The sequence below is a fragment of the Apteryx mantelli genome, chromosome 3 (genome assembly GCF_036417845.1).
Source record: "Apteryx mantelli isolate bAptMan1 chromosome 3, bAptMan1.hap1, whole genome shotgun sequence".
Classification (NCBI taxonomy): domain Eukaryota; kingdom Metazoa; phylum Chordata; class Aves; order Apterygiformes; family Apterygidae; genus Apteryx; species Apteryx mantelli.
In genome coordinates, this window is record NC_089980.1 from 9,646,439 (window position 1) to 9,664,758 (window position 18,320).

An 18,320-nucleotide genomic window follows, 5' to 3' on the forward strand; every position below is an offset into this window, starting at 1 on the left:
ACTAACTAACCGCTGCGTCTCTTTGATGCCTGCCAAAAGAAGGAAGTGCTGCATCTCTTCCCGCCTCGCCAACAAGCAGTCCGCTGCCCCTATTGGAGGCGTCGCGAACACGCAGTGGGCAGAATCTCTTCAACTGCTTCGCCAACAAGCGGACTGCAGCGTCGCTTCGCCGCCTGGCCAACAAGCACACCGCTGCATGTCTTCGCTGCCTCGCCAGCTAGCAAAGTGCTGCCTGGCTTCACTTCCAGGCGAAAAAGCAATCCGTGATGCCACCGCGCCACCTGGTGGACAAGCAAAGCACTGCGTCTCTTCGCTGCCTCGCAGAATGAGGACCCAGTGTGGATGTTCGCTGTCTCGCAAACAAGGAGACTGCCGAATCTGTTCGCTGCCTGGCGAACAAGCAGACCGCTGCGTCTCTTGGCTGCTCGTAGAATGAGGAACTACGGTGGAAGTTCGCTCTCTCGCAAACAAGGGGACTGCCTAATCTGTTCGCTGCCTGGCGAACAAGCAAACTGCTTCGTCTCTTCGCTGCCAGGCGAACAAGCAAACCGCTGTGTCTCTTGGCTGCATCGCAGAATGAGGAACTACTGTGGAAGTTCGCTCTCTCGCAAACAAGGAGACTGCCTAAGCTGTTCGCTCCCTGGTGAACAAGCAAACTGCTGCGCCTGTTCGCTGCCTCGCAGAATGAGGAACCACTGTGGATGTTCGCTGTCTCACCAAAAAGGAGACTGCTGAATCTCTTCGCTGCCTGGCAAACGAGCAGACTGCTGCGTCTCTTCGCTGCCTCGCAAAAAGCAAACTGCTCTCTCTGTTCACTGCCTCGCCATCAAGCAAAGCGCTGCATTTCTCCGCTGCCTCACCAACAAGCAGACCGCTGCGTCTCCTCGCTGCGTTGCCAACAAGTCAACCGTTGCATGTGTTCAGGGCCTGGAGAACTAACTAAGCGCTGCGTCTCTTCGCTGCCTCGCAGAATGAGTGACCACCGTGGATGTTCGCTGTCTCACAAAGCAGCAGACTGCTGCGTCTCTTCGCTGCCCCGCCAACAGGCAAAGTGCTGCATCGGGTGGCTTCCAGGCGAAAAAGCAATGCATGATGCCACTAGGCCATCTAGTGGACAAGCAAACTGCTGCATCTGTTCGCTGCCTCGCAGAATGAGTGACCACTGTGGACGTTTGCAGTCTCACAAACAAGTAGACTGCCTAACCTGTTCGCTGCCTGGCAAACAAGCAGACCGCTGCGTCTCTTGGCTGCCTCGCAGAATGAGGAACCACTGTGGATGTTCGCTGACTCACAAACAAGGAGACTGCCTAATCTGTGCACTGCCTGGCGAACAAGCAAACAGCTCCGTCTCTTCGCTGCCTGGCGAACAAGCAAACCGCTGTGTCTCTTCGCTGCCTCGCAGGATGAGTGACCACTGTGGATGTTCGCTGTCTCACAAACAAGGAGACTGCCTCATCTGTGCACTGCCTGGCGAACAAGCAAACCGCTCCGTCTCTTCGCTGCCTGGAGAGGAAGCAGACCACCGGTTCTCTTCGCTCTCTCGCAAAAGAGCACATCACTGCGTCTATTCGCCTACTCACAAAACAGCACACGACCGTGGCTCTTCCCTACCTCGCAAACAAGCAAGCCGCTCTATGTGTTCGCTGCCTCGCCAACTAACTAACCGCTGCGTCTCTTTGCTCCCTCGCAAACTAACTGACCTCGGCGTCTCTTCGCTGCCTCGCACACTAACTTATGACTACGTCTGTGCCTTGCCTTGCAAACTAAGGAACCGCTGCGTGTCTTCCCCTCCTCGCCAACAAGCAAACCGCTGTGTCTCTTGGCTGCCGCCTGCTAAAGCAAACCGCGGCGCCGCTACGCCACCTCGCCGACTACTCAACAACTGCGTCTCTTCGCCGCCTCGCAGACCAGCAAGCCCTTGTGTCTCTTTGCCGCCTCGCGCACTAACTAACCGCTGCGTCTCTTTGATGCCTGCCAAAAGAAGGAAGTGCTGCATCTCTTCCCGCCTCGCCAACAAGCAGTCCGCTGCCCCTATTGGAGGCGTCGCGAACACGCAGTGGGCAGAATCTCTTCAACTGCTTCGCCAACAAGCGGACTGCAGCGTCGCTTCGCCGCCTGGCCAACAAGCACACCGCTGCATGTCTTCGCTGCCTCGCCAGCTAGCAAAGTGCTGCCTGGCTTCACTTCCAGGCGAAAAAGCAATCCGTGATGCCACCGCGCCACCTGGTGGACAAGCAAAGCACTGCGTCTCTTCGCTGCCTCGCAGAATGAGGACCCAGTGTGGATGTTCGCTGTCTCGCAAACAAGGAGACTGCCGAATCTGTTCGCTGCCTGGCGAACAAGCAGACCGCTGCGTCTCTTGGCTGCTCGTAGAATGAGGAACTACGGTGGAAGTTCGCTCTCTCGCAAACAAGGGGACTGCCTAATCTGTTCGCTGCCTGGCGAACAAGCAAACTGCTTCGTCTCTTCGCTGCCAGGCGAACAAGCAAACCGCTGTGTCTCTTGGCTGCATCGCAGAATGAGGAACTACTGTGGAAGTTCGCTCTCTCGCAAACAAGGAGACTGCCTAAGCTGTTCGCTCCCTGGTGAACAAGCAAACTGCTGCGCCTGTTCGCTGCCTCGCAGAATGAGGAACCACTGTGGATGTTCGCTGTCTCACCAAAAAGGAGACTGCTGAATCTCTTCGCTGCCTGGCAAACGAGCAGACTGCTGCGTCTCTTCGCTGCCTCGCAAAAAGCAAACTGCTCTCTCTGTTCACTGCCTCGCCATCAAGCAAAGCGCTGCATTTCTCCGCTGCCTCACCAACAAGCAGACCGCTGCGTCTCCTCGCTGCGTTGCCAACAAGTCAACCGTTGCATGTGTTCAGGGCCTGGAGAACTAACTAAGCGCTGCGTCTCTTCGCTGCCTCGCAGAATGAGTGACCACCGTGGATGTTCGCTGTCTCACAAAGCAGCAGACTGCTGCGTCTCTTCGCTGCCCCGCCAACAGGCAAAGTGCTGCATCGGGTGGCTTCCAGGCGAAAAAGCAATGCATGATGCCACTAGGCCATCTAGTGGACAAGCAAACTGCTGCATCTGTTCGCTGCCTCGCAGAATGAGTGACCACTGTGGACGTTTGCAGTCTCACAAACAAGTAGACTGCCTAACCTGTTCGCTGCCTGGCAAACAAGCAGACCGCTGCGTCTCTTGGCTGCCTCGTAGAATGAAGAACCACTGTGGATGTTCGCTGTCTCACAAACAAGGAGACTGCCTAACCTGTTCGCTGCCTGGCGAACAAGCAGACCGCTGTGCCTCTTGGCTGCCTCGCAGAATGAGGAACCACTGTGGATGTTCGCTGACTCACAAACAAGGAGACTGCCTAATCTGTGCACTGCCTGGCGAACAAGCAAACCGCTCCGTCTCTTCGCTGCCTGGCGAACAAGCAAACCGCTGTGTCTCTTCGCTGCCTCGCAGGATGAGTGACCACTGTGGATGTTCGCTGTCTCACAAACAAGGAGACTGCCTCATCTGTGCACTGCCTGGCGAACAAGCAAACCGCTCCGTCTCTTCGCTGCCTGGAGAGGAAGCAGACCACCGGTTCTCTTCGCTCTCTCGCAAAAGAGCACATCACTGCGTCTATTCGCCTACTCACAAAACAGCACACGACCGTGGCTCTTCCCTACCTCGCAAACAAGCAAGCCGCTCTATGTGTTCGCTGCCTCGCCAACTAACTAACCGCTGCGTCTCTTTGCTCCCTCGCAAACTAACTGACCTCGGCGTCTCTTCGCTGCCTCGCACACTAACTTATGACTACGTCTGTGCCTTGCCTTGCAAACTAAGGAACCGCTGCGTGTCTTCCCCTCCTCGCCAACAAGCAAACCGCTGTGTCTCTTGGCTGCCGCCTGCTAAAGCAAACCGCGGCGCCGCTACGCCACCTCGCCGACTACTCAACAACTGCGTCTCTTCGCCGCCTCGCAGACCAGCAAGCCCTTGTGTCTCTTTGCCGCCTCGCGCACTAACTAACCGCTGCGTCTCTTTGATGCCTGCCAAAAGAAGGAAGTGCTGCATCTCTTCCCGCCTCGCCAACAAGCAGTCCGCTGCCCCTATTGGAGGCGTCGCGAACACGCAGTGGGCAGAATCTCTTCAACTGCTTCGCCAACAAGCGGACTGCAGCGTCGCTTCGCCGCCTGGCCAACAAGCACACCGCTGCATGTCTTCGCTGCCTCGCCAGCTAGCAAAGTGCTGCCTGGCTTCACTTCCAGGCGAAAAAGCAATCCGTGATGCCACCGCGCCACCTGGTGGACAAGCAAAGCACTGCGTCTCTTCGCTGCCTCGCAGAATGAGGACCCAGTGTGGATGTTCGCTGTCTCGCAAACAAGGAGACTGCCGAATCTGTTCGCTGCCTGGCGAACAAGCAGACCGCTGCGTCTCTTGGCTGCTCGTAGAATGAGGAACTACGGTGGAAGTTCGCTCTCTCGCAAACAAGGGGACTGCCTAATCTGTTCGCTGCCTGGCGAACAAGCAAACTGCTTCGTCTCTTCGCTGCCAGGCGAACAAGCAAACCGCTGTGTCTCTTGGCTGCATCGCAGAATGAGGAACTACTGTGGAAGTTCGCTCTCTCGCAAACAAGGAGACTGCCTAAGCTGTTCGCTCCCTGGTGAACAAGCAAACTGCTGCGCCTGTTCGCTGCCTCGCAGAATGAGGAACCACTGTGGATGTTCGCTGTCTCACCAAAAAGGAGACTGCTGAATCTCTTCGCTGCCTGGCAAACGAGCAGACTGCTGCGTCTCTTCGCTGCCTCGCAAAAAGCAAACTGCTCTCTCTGTTCACTGCCTCGCCATCAAGCAAAGCGCTGCATTTCTCCGCTGCCTCACCAACAAGCAGACCGCTGCGTCTCCTCGCTGCGTTGCCAACAAGTCAACCGTTGCATGTGTTCAGGGCCTGGAGAACTAACTAAGCGCTGCGTCTCTTCGCTGCCTCGCAGAATGAGTGACCACCGTGGATGTTCGCTGTCTCACAAAGCAGCAGACTGCTGCGTCTCTTCGCTGCCCCGCCAACAGGCAAAGTGCTGCATCGGGTGGCTTCCAGGCGAAAAAGCAATGCATGATGCCACTAGGCCATCTAGTGGACAAGCAAACTGCTGCATCTGTTCGCTGCCTCGCAGAATGAGTGACCACTGTGGACGTTTGCAGTCTCACAAACAAGTAGACTGCCTAACCTGTTCGCTGCCTGGCAAACAAGCAGACCGCTGCGTCTCTTGGCTGCCTCGTAGAATGAAGAACCACTGTGGATGTTCGCTGTCTCACAAACAAGGAGACTGCCTAACCTGTTCGCTGCCTGGCGAACAAGCAGACCGCTGTGCCTCTTGGCTGCCTCGCAGAATGAGGAACCACTGTGGATGTTCGCTGACTCACAAACAAGGAGACTGCCTAATCTGTGCACTGCCTGGCGAACAAGCAAACCGCTCCGTCTCTTCGCTGCCTGGCGAACAAGCAAACCGCTGTGTCTCTTCGCTGCCTCGCAGGATGAGTGACCACTGTGGATGTTCGCTGTCTCACAAACAAGGAGACTGCCTCATCTGTGCACTGCCTGGCGAACAAGCAAACCGCTCCGTCTCTTCGCTGCCTGGAGAGGAAGCAGACCACCGGTTCTCTTCGCTCTCTCGCAAAAGAGCACATCACTGCGTCTATTCGCCTACTCACAAAACAGCACACGACCGTGGCTCTTCCCTACCTCGCAAACAAGCAAGCCGCTCTATGTGTTCGCTGCCTCGCCAACTAACTAACCGCTGCGTCTCTTTGCTCCCTCGCAAACTAACTGACCTCGGCGTCTCTTCGCTGCCTCGCACACTAACTTATGACTACGTCTGTGCCTTGCCTTGCAAACTAAGGAACCGCTGCGTGTCTTCCCCTCCTCGCCAACAAGCAAACCGCTGTGTCTCTTGGCTGCCGCCTGCTAAAGCAAACCGCGGCGCCGCTACGCCACCTCGCCGACTACTCAACAACTGCGTCTCTTCGCCGCCTCGCAGACCAGCAAGCCCTTGTGTCTCTTTGCCGCCTCGCGCACTAACTAACCGCTGCGTCTCTTTGATGCCTGCCAAAAGAAGGAAGTGCTGCATCTCTTCCCGCCTCGCCAACAAGCAGTCCGCTGCCCCTATTGGAGGCGTCGCGAACACGCAGTGGGCAGAATCTCTTCAACTGCTTCGCCAACAAGCGGACTGCAGCGTCGCTTCGCCGCCTGGCCAACAAGCACACCGCTGCATGTCTTCGCTGCCTCGCCAGCTAGCAAAGTGCTGCCTGGCTTCACTTCCAGGCGAAAAAGCAATCCGTGATGCCACCGCGCCACCTGGTGGACAAGCAAAGCACTGCGTCTCTTCGCTGCCTCGCAGAATGAGGACCCAGTGTGGATGTTCGCTGTCTCGCAAACAAGGAGACTGCCGAATCTGTTCGCTGCCTGGCGAACAAGCAGACCGCTGCGTCTCTTGGCTGCTCGTAGAATGAGGAACTACGGTGGAAGTTCGCTCTCTCGCAAACAAGGGGACTGCCTAATCTGTTCGCTGCCTGGCGAACAAGCAAACTGCTTCGTCTCTTCGCTGCCAGGCGAACAAGCAAACCGCTGTGTCTCTTGGCTGCATCGCAGAATGAGGAACTACTGTGGAAGTTCGCTCTCTCGCAAACAAGGAGACTGCCTAAGCTGTTCGCTCCCTGGTGAACAAGCAAACTGCTGCGCCTGTTCGCTGCCTCGCAGAATGAGGAACCACTGTGGATGTTCGCTGTCTCACCAAAAAGGAGACTGCTGAATCTCTTCGCTGCCTGGCAAACGAGCAGACTGCTGCGTCTCTTCGCTGCCTCGCAAAAAGCAAACTGCTCTCTCTGTTCACTGCCTCGCCATCAAGCAAAGCGCTGCATTTCTCCGCTGCCTCACCAACAAGCAGACCGCTGCGTCTCCTCGCTGCGTTGCCAACAAGTCAACCGTTGCATGTGTTCAGGGCCTGGAGAACTAACTAAGCGCTGCGTCTCTTCGCTGCCTCGCAGAATGAGTGACCACCGTGGATGTTCGCTGTCTCACAAAGCAGCAGACTGCTGCGTCTCTTCGCTGCCCCGCCAACAGGCAAAGTGCTGCATCGGGTGGCTTCCAGGCGAAAAAGCAATGCATGATGCCACTAGGCCATCTAGTGGACAAGCAAACTGCTGCATCTGTTCGCTGCCTCGCAGAATGAGTGACCACTGTGGACGTTTGCAGTCTCACAAACAAGTAGACTGCCTAACCTGTTCGCTGCCTGGCAAACAAGCAGACCGCTGCGTCTCTTGGCTGCCTCGCAGAATGAGGAACCACTGTGGATGTTCGCTGACTCACAAACAAGGAGACTGCCTAATCTGTGCACTGCCTGGCGAACAAGCAAACAGCTCCGTCTCTTCGCTGCCTGGCGAACAAGCAAACCGCTGTGTCTCTTCGCTGCCTCGCAGGATGAGTGACCACTGTGGATGTTCGCTGTCTCACAAACAAGGAGACTGCCTCATCTGTGCACTGCCTGGCGAACAAGCAAACCGCTCCGTCTCTTCGCTGCCTGGAGAGGAAGCAGACCACCGGTTCTCTTCGCTCTCTCGCAAAAGAGCACATCACTGCGTCTATTCGCCTACTCACAAAACAGCACACGACCGTGGCTCTTCCCTACCTCGCAAACAAGCAAGCCGCTCTATGTGTTCGCTGCCTCGCCAACTAACTAACCGCTGCGTCTCTTTGCTCCCTCGCAAACTAACTGACCTCGGCGTCTCTTCGCTGCCTCGCACACTAACTTATGACTACGTCTGTGCCTTGCCTTGCAAACTAAGGAACCGCTGCGTGTCTTCCCCTCCTCGCCAACAAGCAAACCGCTGTGTCTCTTGGCTGCCGCCTGCTAAAGCAAACCGCGGCGCCGCTACGCCACCTCGCCGACTACTCAACAACTGCGTCTCTTCGCCGCCTCGCAGACCAGCAAGCCCTTGTGTCTCTTTGCCGCCTCGCGCACTAACTAACAGCTGCGTCTCTTTGATGCCTGCCAAAAGAAGGAAGTGCTGCATCTCTTCCCGCCTCGCCAACAAGCAGTCCGCTGCCCCTATTGGAGGCGTCGCGAACACGCAGTGGGCAGAATCTCTTCAACTGCTTCGCCAACAAGCGGACTGCAGCGTCGCTTCGCCGCCTGGCCGACAAGCACACCGCTGCATGTCTTCGCTGCCTCGCCAGCTAGCAAAGTGCTGCCTGGCTTCACTTCCAGGCGAAAAAGCAATCCGTGATGCCACTGCGCCACCTGGTGGACAAGCAAAGCACTGCGTCTCTTCGCTGCCTCGCAGAATGAGGACCCAGTGTGGATGTTCGCTGTCTCGCAAACAAGGAGACTGCCGAATCTGTTCGCTGCCTGGCGAACAAGCAGACCGCTGCGTCTCTTGGCTGCTCGTAGAATGAGGAACTACGGTGGAAGTTCGCTCTCTCGCAAACAAGGAGACTGCCTAAGCTGTTCGCTCCCTGGTGAACAAGCAAACTGCTGCGCCTGTTCGCTGCCTCGCAGAATGAGGAACCACTGTGGATGTTCGCTGTCTCACCAAAAAGGAGACTGCTGAATCTCTTCGCTGCCTGGCAAACGAGCAGACTGCTGCGTCTCTTCGCTGCCTCGCAAAAAGCAAACTGCTCTCTCTGTTCACTGCCTCGCCATCAAGCAAAGCGCTGCATTTCTCCGCTGCCTCACCAACAAGCAGACCGCTGCATCTCCTCGCTGCGTTGCCAACAAGTCAACCGTTGCATGTGTTCAGGGCCTGGAGAACTAACTAAGCGCTGCGTCTCTTCGCTGCCTCGCAGAATGAGTGACCACCGTGGATGTTCGCTGTCTCACAAAGCAGCAGACTGCTGCGTCTCTTCGCTGCCCCGCCAACAGGCAAAGTGCTGCATCGGGTGGCTTCCAGGCGAAAAAGCAATGCATGATGCCACTAGGCCATCTAGTGGACAAGCAAACTGCTGCATCTGTTCGCTGCCTCGCAGAATGAGTGACCACTGTGGACGTTTGCAGTCTCACAAACAAGTAGACTGCCTAACCTGTTCGCTGCCTGGCAAACAAGCAGACCGCTGCGTCTCTTGGCTGCCTCGCAGAATGAGTGACCACTGTGGATGTTCGCTGACTCACGAACAAGGAGACTGCCTAATCTGTCCACAGCCTGGCGAACAAGCAAACCGCTCCGTCTCTTCGCTGCCTGGCGAACAAGCAAACCGCTGTGTCTCTTCGCTGCCTCGCAGGATGAGTGACCACTGTGGATGTTCGCTGTCTCACAAACAAGGAGACTGCCTCATCTGTGCACCGCCTGGCGAACAAGCAAACCGCTCCGTCTCTTCGCTGCCTGGAGAGGAAGCAGACCACCGGTTCTCTTCGCTCTCTCGCAAAAGAGCACATCACTGCGTCTATTCGCCTACTCACAAAACAGCACACGACCGTGGCTCTTCCCTACCTCGCAAACAAGCAAGCCGCTCTATGTGTTCGCTGCCTCGCCAACTAACTAACCGCTGCGTCTCTTCGCTGCCTCGCACACTAACTTATGACTGCGTCTGTGCCTTGCCTTGCAAACTAAGGAACCGCTGCGTGTCTTCCCCTCCTCGCCAACAAGCAAACCGCTGTGTCTCTTGGCTGCCGCCTGCTAAAGCAAACCGCGGCGCCGCTACGCCACCTCGCCGACTACTCAACAACTGCGTCTCTTCGCCGCCTCGCAGACCAGCAAGCCCTTGTGTCTCTTTGCCGCCTCGCGCACTAACTAACTGCTGCGTCTCTTTGATGCCTGCCAAAAGAAGGAAGTGCTGCATCTCTTCCCGCCTCGCCAACAAGCAGTCCGCTGCCCCTATTGGAGGCGTCGCGAACACGCAGTGGGCAGAATCTCTTCAACTGCTTCGCCAACAAGCGGACTGCAGCGTCGCTTCGCCGCCTGGCCAACAAGCACACCGCTGCATGTCTTCGCTGCCTCGCCAGCTAGCAAAGTGCTGCCTGGCTTCACTTCCAGGCGAAAAAGCAATCCGTGATGCCACTGCGCCACCTGGTGGACAAGCAAAGCACTGCGTCTCTTCGCTGCCTCGCAGAATGAGGACCCAGTGTGGATGTTCGCTGTCTCGCAAACAAGGAGACTGCCGAATCTGTTCGCTGCCTGGCGAACAAGCAGACCGCTGCGTCTCTTGGCTGCTCGTAGAATGAGGAACTACGGTGGAAGTTCGCTCTCTCGCAAACAAGGGGACTGCCTAATCTGTTCGCTGCCTGGCGAACAAGCAAACTGCTTCGTCTCTTCGCTGCCAGGCGAACAAGCAAACCGCTTTGTCTCTTGGCTGCCTCGCAGAATGAGGAACTACTGTGGAAGTTCGCTCTCTCACAAACAAGGAGACTGCCTAAGCTGTTCGCTCCCTGGTGAACAAGCAAACTGCTGCGCCTGTTCGCTGCCTCGCAGAATGAGGAACCACTGTGGATGTTCGCTGTCTCACCAAAAAGGAGACTGCTGAATCTCTTCGCTGCCTGGCAAACGAGCAGACTGCTGCGTCTCTTCGCTGCCTCGCAAAAAGCAAACTGCTCTCTCTGTTCACTGCCTCGCCATCAAGCAAAGCGCTGCATTTCTCCGCTGCCTCACCAACAAGCAGACCGCTGCGTCTCCTCGCTGCGTTGCCAACAAGTCAACCGTTGCATGTGTTCAGGGCCTGGAGAACTAACTAAGCGCTGCGTCTCTTCACTGCCTCGCAGAATGAGTGACCACCGTGGATGTTCGCTGTCTCACAAAGCAGCAGACTGCTGCGTCTCTTCGCTGCCCCGCCAACAGGCAAAGTGCTGCATCGGGTGGCTTCCAGGCGAAAAAGCAATGCATGATGCCACTAGGCCATCTAGTGGACAAGCAAACTGCTGCATCTGTTCGCTGCCTCGCAGAATGAGTGACCACTGTGGACGTTTGCAGTCTCACAAACAAGTAGACTGCCTAACCTGTTCGCTGCCTGGCAAACAAGCAGACCGCTGTGCCTCTTGGCTGCCTCGCAGAATGAGTGACCACTGTGGATGTTCGCTGTCTCACAAACAAGGAGAATGCCTCATCTGTGCACTGCCTGGCGAACAAGCAAACCGCTCCATCTCTTCGCTGCCTGGCGAACAAGCAAACCGCTGTGTCTCTTCGCTGCCTCGCAGGATGAGTGACCACTGTGGATGTTCGCTGTCTCACAAACAAGGAGACTGCCTCATCTGTGCACCGCCTGGCGAACAAGCAAACCGCTCCGTCTCTTCGCTGCCTGGAGAGGAAGCAGACCACCGGTTCTCTTCGCTCTCTCGCAAAAGAGCACATCACTGCGTCTATTCGCCTACTCACAAAACAGCACACGACTGTGGCTCTTCCCTACCTCGCAAACAAGCAAGCCGCTCTATGTGTTCGCTGCCTCGCCAACTAACTAACCGCTGCGTCTCTTCGCTGCCTCGCACACTAACTTATGACTGCGTCTGTGCCTTGCCTTGCAAACTAAGGAACCGCTGCGTGTCTTCCCCTCCTCGCCAACAAGCAAACCGCTGTGTCTCTTGGCTGCCGCCTGCTAAAGCAAACCGCGGCGCCGCTACGCCACCTCGCCGACTACTCAACAACTGCGTCTCTTCGCCGCCTCGCAGACCAGCAAGCCCTTGTGTCTCTTTGCCGCCTCGCGCACTAACTAACCGCTGCGTCTCTTTGATGCCTGCCAAAAGAAGGAAGTGCTGCATCTCTTCCCGCCTCGCCAACAAGCAGTCCGCTGCCCCTATTGGAGGCGTCGCGAACACGCAGTGGGCAGAATCTCTTCAACTGCTTCGCCAACAAGCGGACTGCAGCGTCGCTTCGCCGCCTGGCCGACAAGCACACCGCTGCATGTCTTCGCTGCCTCGCCAGCTAGCAAAGTGCTGCCTGGCTTCACTTCCAGGCGAAAAAGCAATCCGTGATGCCACTGCGCCACCTGGTGGACAAGCAAAGCACTGCGTCTCTTCGCTGCCTCGCAGAATGAGGACCCAGTGTGGATGTTCGCTGTCTCGCAAACAAGGAGACTGCCGAATCTGTTCGCTGCCTGGCGAACAAGCAGACCGCTGCGTCTCTTGGCTGCTCGTAGAATGAGGAACTACGGTGGAAGTTCGCTCTCTCGCAAACAAGGGGACTGCCTAATCTGTTCGCTGCCTGGCGAACAAGCAAACTGCTTCGTCTCTTCGCTGCCAGGCGAACAAGCAAACCGCTTTGTCTCTTGGCTGCCTCGCAGAATGAGGAACTACTGTGGAAGTTCGCTCTCTCACAAACAAGGAGACTGCCTAAGCTGTTCGCTCCCTGGTGAACAAGCAAACTGCTGCGCCTGTTCGCTGCCTCGCAGAATGAGGAACCACTGTGGATGTTCGCTGTCTCACCAAAAAGGAGACTGCTGAATCTCTTCGCTGCCTGGCAAACGAGCAGACTGCTGCGTCTCTTCGCTGCCTCGCAAAAAGCAAACTGCTCTCTCTGTTCACTGCCTCGCCATCAAGCAAAGCGCTGCATTTCTCCGCTGCCTCACCAACAAGCAGACCGCTGCGTCTCCTCGCTGCGTTGCCAACAAGTCAACCGTTGCATGTGTTCAGGGCCTGGAGAACTAACTAAGCGCTGCGTCTCTTCGCTGCCTCGCAGAATGAGTGACCACCGTGGATGTTCGCTGTCTCACAAAGCAGCAGACTGCTGCGTCTCTTCGCTGCCCCGCCAACAGGCAAAGTGCTGCATCGGGTGGCTTCCAGGCGAAAAAGCAATGCATGATGCCACTAGGCCATCTAGTGGACAAGCAAACTGCTGCATCTGTTCGCTGCCTCGCAGAATGAGTGACCACTGTGGACGTTTGCAGTCTCACAAACAAGTAGACTGCCTAACCTGTTCGCTGCCTGGCAAACAAGCAGACCGCTGTGCCTCTTGGCTGCCTCGCAGAATGAGTGACCACTGTGGATGTTCGCTGACTCACGAACAAGGAGACTGCCTAATCTGTGCACTGCCTGGCGAACAAGCAAACCGCTCCGTCTCTTCGCTGCCTGGCGAACAAGCAAACCGCTGTGTCTCTTCGCTGCCTCGCAGGATGAGTGACCACTGTGGATGTTCGCTGTCTCACAAACAAGGAGACTGCCTCATCTGTGCACCGCCTGGCGAACAAGCAAACCGCTCCGTCTCTTCGCTGCCTGGAGAGGAAGCAGACCACCGGTTCTCTTCGCTCTCTCGCAAAAGAGCACATCACTGCGTCTATTCGCCTACTCACAAAACAGCACACGACCGTGGCTCTTCCCTACCTCGCAAACAAGCAAGCCGCTCTATGTGTTCGCTGCCTCGCCAACTAACTAACCGCTGCGTCTCTTTGCTCCCTCGCAAACTAACTGACCTCGGCGTCTCTTCGCTGCCTCGCACACTAACTTATGACTACGTCTGTGCCTTGCCTTGCAAACTAAGGAACCGCTGCGTGTCTTCCCCTCCTCGCCAACAAGCAAACCGCTGTGTCTCTTGGCTGCCGCCTGCTAAAGCAAACCGCGGCGCCGCTACGCCACCTCGCCGACTACTCAACAACTGCGTCTCTTCGCCGCCTCGCAGACCAGCAAGCCCTTGTGTCTCTTTGCCGCCTCGCGCACTAACTAACCGCTGCGTCTCTTTGATGCCTGCCAAAAGAAGGAAGTGCTGCATCTCTTCCCGCCTCGCCAACAAGCAGTCCGCTGCCCCTATTGGAGGCGTCGCGAACACGCAGTGGGCAGAATCTCTTCAACTGCTTCGCCAACAAGCGGACTGCAGCGTCGCTTCGCCGCCTGGCCGACAAGCACACCGCTGCATGTCTTCGCTGCCTCGCCAGCTAGCAAAGTGCTGCCTGGCTTCACTTCCAGGCGAAAAAGCAATCCGTGATGCCACTGCGCCACCTGGTGGACAAGCAAAGCACTGCGTCTCTTCGCTGCCTCGCAGAATGAGGACCCAGTGTGGATGTTCGCTGTCTCGCAAACAAGGAGACTGCCGAATCTGTTCGCTGCCTGGCGAACAAGCAGACCGCTGCGTCTCTTGGCTGCTCGTAGAATGAGGAACTACGGTGGAAGTTCGCTCTCTCGCAAACAAGGGGACTGCCTAATCTGTTCGCTGCCTGGCGAACAAGCAAACTGCTTCGTCTCTTCGCTGCCAGGCGAACAAGCAAACCGCTTTGTCTCTTGGCTGCCTCGCAGAATGAGGAACTACTGTGGAAGTTCGCTCTCTCACAAACAAGGAGACTGCCTAAGCTGTTCGCTCCCTGGTGAACAAGCAAACTGCTGCGCCTGTTCGCTGCCTCGCAGAATGAGGAACCACTGTGGATGTTCGCTGTCTCACCAAAAAGGAGACTGCTGAATCTCTTCGCTGCCTGGCAAACGAGCAGACTGCTGCGTCTCTTCGCTGCCTCGCAAAAAGCAAACTGCTCTCTCTGTTCACTGCCTCGCCATCAAGCAAAGCGCTGCATTTCTCCGCTGCCTCACCAACAAGCAGACCGCTGCGTCTCCTCGCTGCGTTGCCAACAAGTCAACCGTTGCATGTGTTCAGGGCCTGGAGAACTAACTAAGCGCTGCGTCTCTTCGCTGCCTCGCAGAATGAGTGACCACCGTGGATGTTCGCTGTCTCACAAAGCAGCAGACTGCTGCGTCTCTTCGCTGCCCCGCCAACAGGCAAAGTGCTGCATCGGGTGGCTTCCAGGCGAAAAAGCAATGCATGATGCCACTAGGCCATCTAGTGGACAAGCAAACTGCTGCATCTGTTCGCTGCCTCGCAGAATGAGTGACCACTGTGGACGTTTGCAGTCTCACAAACAAGTAGACTGCCTAACCTGTTCGCTGCCTGGCAAACAAGCAGACCGCTGTGCCTCTTGGCTGCCTCGCAGAATGAGTGACCACTGTGGATGTTCGCTGTCTCACAAACAAGGAGAATGCCTCATCTGTGCACTGCCTGGCGAACAAGCAAACCGCTCCATCTCTTCGCTGCCTGGCGAACAAGCAAACCGCTGTGTCTCTTGGCTGCCTCGCAGGATGAGTGACCACTGTGGATGTTCGCTGTCTCACAAACAAGGAGACTGCCTCATCTGTGCACCGCCTGGCGAACAAGCAAACCGCTCCGTCTCTTCGCTGCCTGGAGAGGAAGCAGACCACCGGTTCTCTTCGCTCTCTCGCAAAAGAGCACATCACTGCGTCTATTTGCCTACTCACAAAACAGCACACGACCGTGGCTCTTCCCTACCTCGCAAACAAGCAAGCCGCTCTATGTGTTCGCTGCCTCGCCAACTAACTAACCGCTGCGTCTCTTTGCTCCCTCGCAAACTAACTGACCTCGGCGTCTCTTCGCTGCCTCGCACACTAACTTATGACTACGTCTGTGCCTTGCCTTGCAAACTAAGGAACCGCTGCGTGTCTTCCCCTCCTCGCCAACAAGCAAACCGCTGTGTCTCTTGGCTGCCGCCTGCTAAAGCAAACCGCGGCGCCGCTACGCCACCTCGCCGACTACTCAACAACTGCGTCTCTTCGCCGCCTCGCAGACCAGCAAGCCCTTGTGTCTCTTTGCCGCCTCGCGCACTAACTAACCGCTGCGTCTCTTTGATGCCTGCCAAAAGAAGGAAGTGCTGCATCTCTTCCCGCCTCGCCAACAAGCAGTCCGCTGCCCCTATTGGAGGCGTCGCGAACACGCAGTGGGCAGAATCTCTTCAACTGCTTCGCCAACAAGCGGACTGCAGCGTCGCTTCGCCGCCTGGCCGACAAGCACACCGCTGCATGTCTTCGCTGCCTCGCCAGCTAGCAAAGTGCTGCCTGGCTTCACTTCCAGGCGAAAAAGCAATCCGTGATGCCACTGCGCCACCTGGTGGACAAGCAAAGCACTGCGTCTCTTCGCTGCCTCGCAGAATGAGGACCCAGTGTGGATGTTCGCTGTCTCGCAAACAAGGAGACTGCCGAATCTGTTCGCTGCCTGGCGAACAAGCAGACCGCTGCGTCTCTTGGCTGCTCGTAGAATGAGGAACTACGGTGGAAGTTCGCTCTCTCGCAAACAAGGGGACTGCCTAATCTGTTCGCTGCCTGGCGAACAAGCAAACTGCTTCGTCTCTTCGCTGCCAGGCGAACAAGCAAACCGCTTTGTCTCTTGGCTGCCTCGCAGAATGAGGAACTACTGTGGAAGTTCGCTCTCTCACAAACAAGGAGACTGCCTAAGCTGTTCGCTCCCTGGTGAACAAGCAAACTGCTGCGCCTGTTCGCTGCCTCGCAGAATGAGGAACCACTGTGGATGTTCGCTCTCTCACCAAAAAGGAGACTGCTGAATCTCTTCGCTGCCTGGCAAACGAGCAGACTGCTGCGTCTCTTCGCTGCCTCGCAAAAAGCAAACTGCTCTCTCTGTTCACTGCCTCGCCATCAAGCAAAGCGCTGCATTTCTCCGCTGCCTCACCAACAAGCAGACCGCTGCGTCTCCTCGCTGCGTTGCCAACAAGTCAACCGTTGCATGTGTTCAGGGCCTGGAGAACTAACTAAGCGCTGCGTCTCTTCGCTGCCTCGCAGAATGAGTGACCACCGTGGATGTTCGCTGTCTCACAAAGCAGCAGACTGCTGCGTCTCTTCGCTGCCCCGCCAACAGGCAAAGTGCTGCATCGGGTGGCTTCCAGGCGAAAAAGCAATGCATGATGCCACTAGGCCATCTAGTGGACAAGCAAACTGCTGCATCTGTTCGCTGCCTCGCAGAATGAGTGACCACTGTGGACGTTTGCAGTCTCACAAACAAGTAGACTGCCTAACCTGTTCGCTGCCTGGCAAACAAGCAGACCGCTGTGCCTCTTGGCTGCCTCGCAGAATGAGTGACCACTGTGGATGTTCGCTGACTCACGAACAAGGAGACTGCCTAATCTGTGCACTGCCTGGCGAACAAGCAAACCGCTCCGTCTCTTCGCTGCCTGGCGAACAAGCAAACCGCTGTGTCTCTTCGCTGCCTCGCAGGATGAGTGACCACTGTGGATGTTCGCTGTCTCACAAACAAGGAGACTGCCTCATCTGTGCACCGCCTGGCGAACAAGCAAACCGCTCCGTCTCTTCGCTGCCTGGAGAGGAAGCAGACCACCGGTTCTCTTCGCTCTCTCGCAAAAGAGCACATCACTGCGTCTATTCGCCTACTCACAAAACAGCACACGACCGTGGCTCTTCCCTACCTCGCAAACAAGCAAGCCGCTCTATGTGTTCGCTGCCTCGCCAACTAACTAACCGCTGCGTCTCTTTGCTCCCTCGCAAACTAACTGACCTCGGCGTCTCTTCGCTGCCTCGCACACTAACTTATGACTACGTCTGTGCCTTGCCTTGCAAACTAAGGAACCGCTGCGTGTCTTCCCCTCCTCGCCAACAAGCAAACCGCTGTGTCTCTTGGCTGCCGCCTGCTAAAGCAAACCGCGGCGCCGCTACGCCACCTCGCCGACTACTCAACAACTGCGTCTCTTCGCCGCCTCGCAGACCAGCAAGCCCTTGTGTCTCTTTGCCGCCTCGCGCACTAACTAACCGCTGCGTCTCTTTGATGCCTGCCAAAAGAAGGAAGTGCTGCATCTCTTCCCGCCTCGCCAACAAGCAGTCCACTGCCCCTATTGGAGGCGTCGCGAACACGCAGTGGGCAGAATCTCTTCAACTGCTTCGCCAACAAGCGGACTGCAGCGTCGCTTCGCCGCCTGGCCGACAAGCACACCGCTGCATGTCTTCGCTGCCTCGCCAGCTAGCAAAGTGCTGCCTGGCTTCACTTCCAGGCGAAAAAGCAATCCGTGATGCCACTGCGCCACCTGGTGGACAAGCAAAGCACTGCGTCTCTTCGCTGCCTCGCAGAATGAGGACCCAGTGTGGATGTTCGCTGTCTCGCAAACAAGGAGACTGCCGAATCTGTTCGCTGCCTGGCGAACAAGCAGACCGCTGCGTCTCTTGGCTGCTCGTAGAATGAGGAACTACGGTGGAAGTTCGCTGTCTCGCAAACAAGGGGACTGCCTAATCTGTTCGCTGCCTGGCGAACAAGCAAACTGCTTCGTCTCTTCGCTGCCAGGCGAACAAGCAAACCGCTTTGTCTCTTGGCTGCCTCGCAGAATGAGGAACTACTGTGGAAGTTCGCTCTCTCACAAACAAGGAGACTGCCTAAGCTGTTCGCTCCCTGGTGAACAAGCAAACTGCTGCGCCTGTTCGCTGCCTCGCAGAATGAGGAACCACTGTGGATGTTCGCTGTCTCACCAAAAAGGAGACTGCTGAATCTCTTCGCTGCCTGGCAAACGAGCAGACTGCTGCGTCTCTTCGCTGCCTCGCAAAAAGCAAACTGCTCTCTCTGTTCACTGCCTCGCCATCAAGCAAAGCGCTGC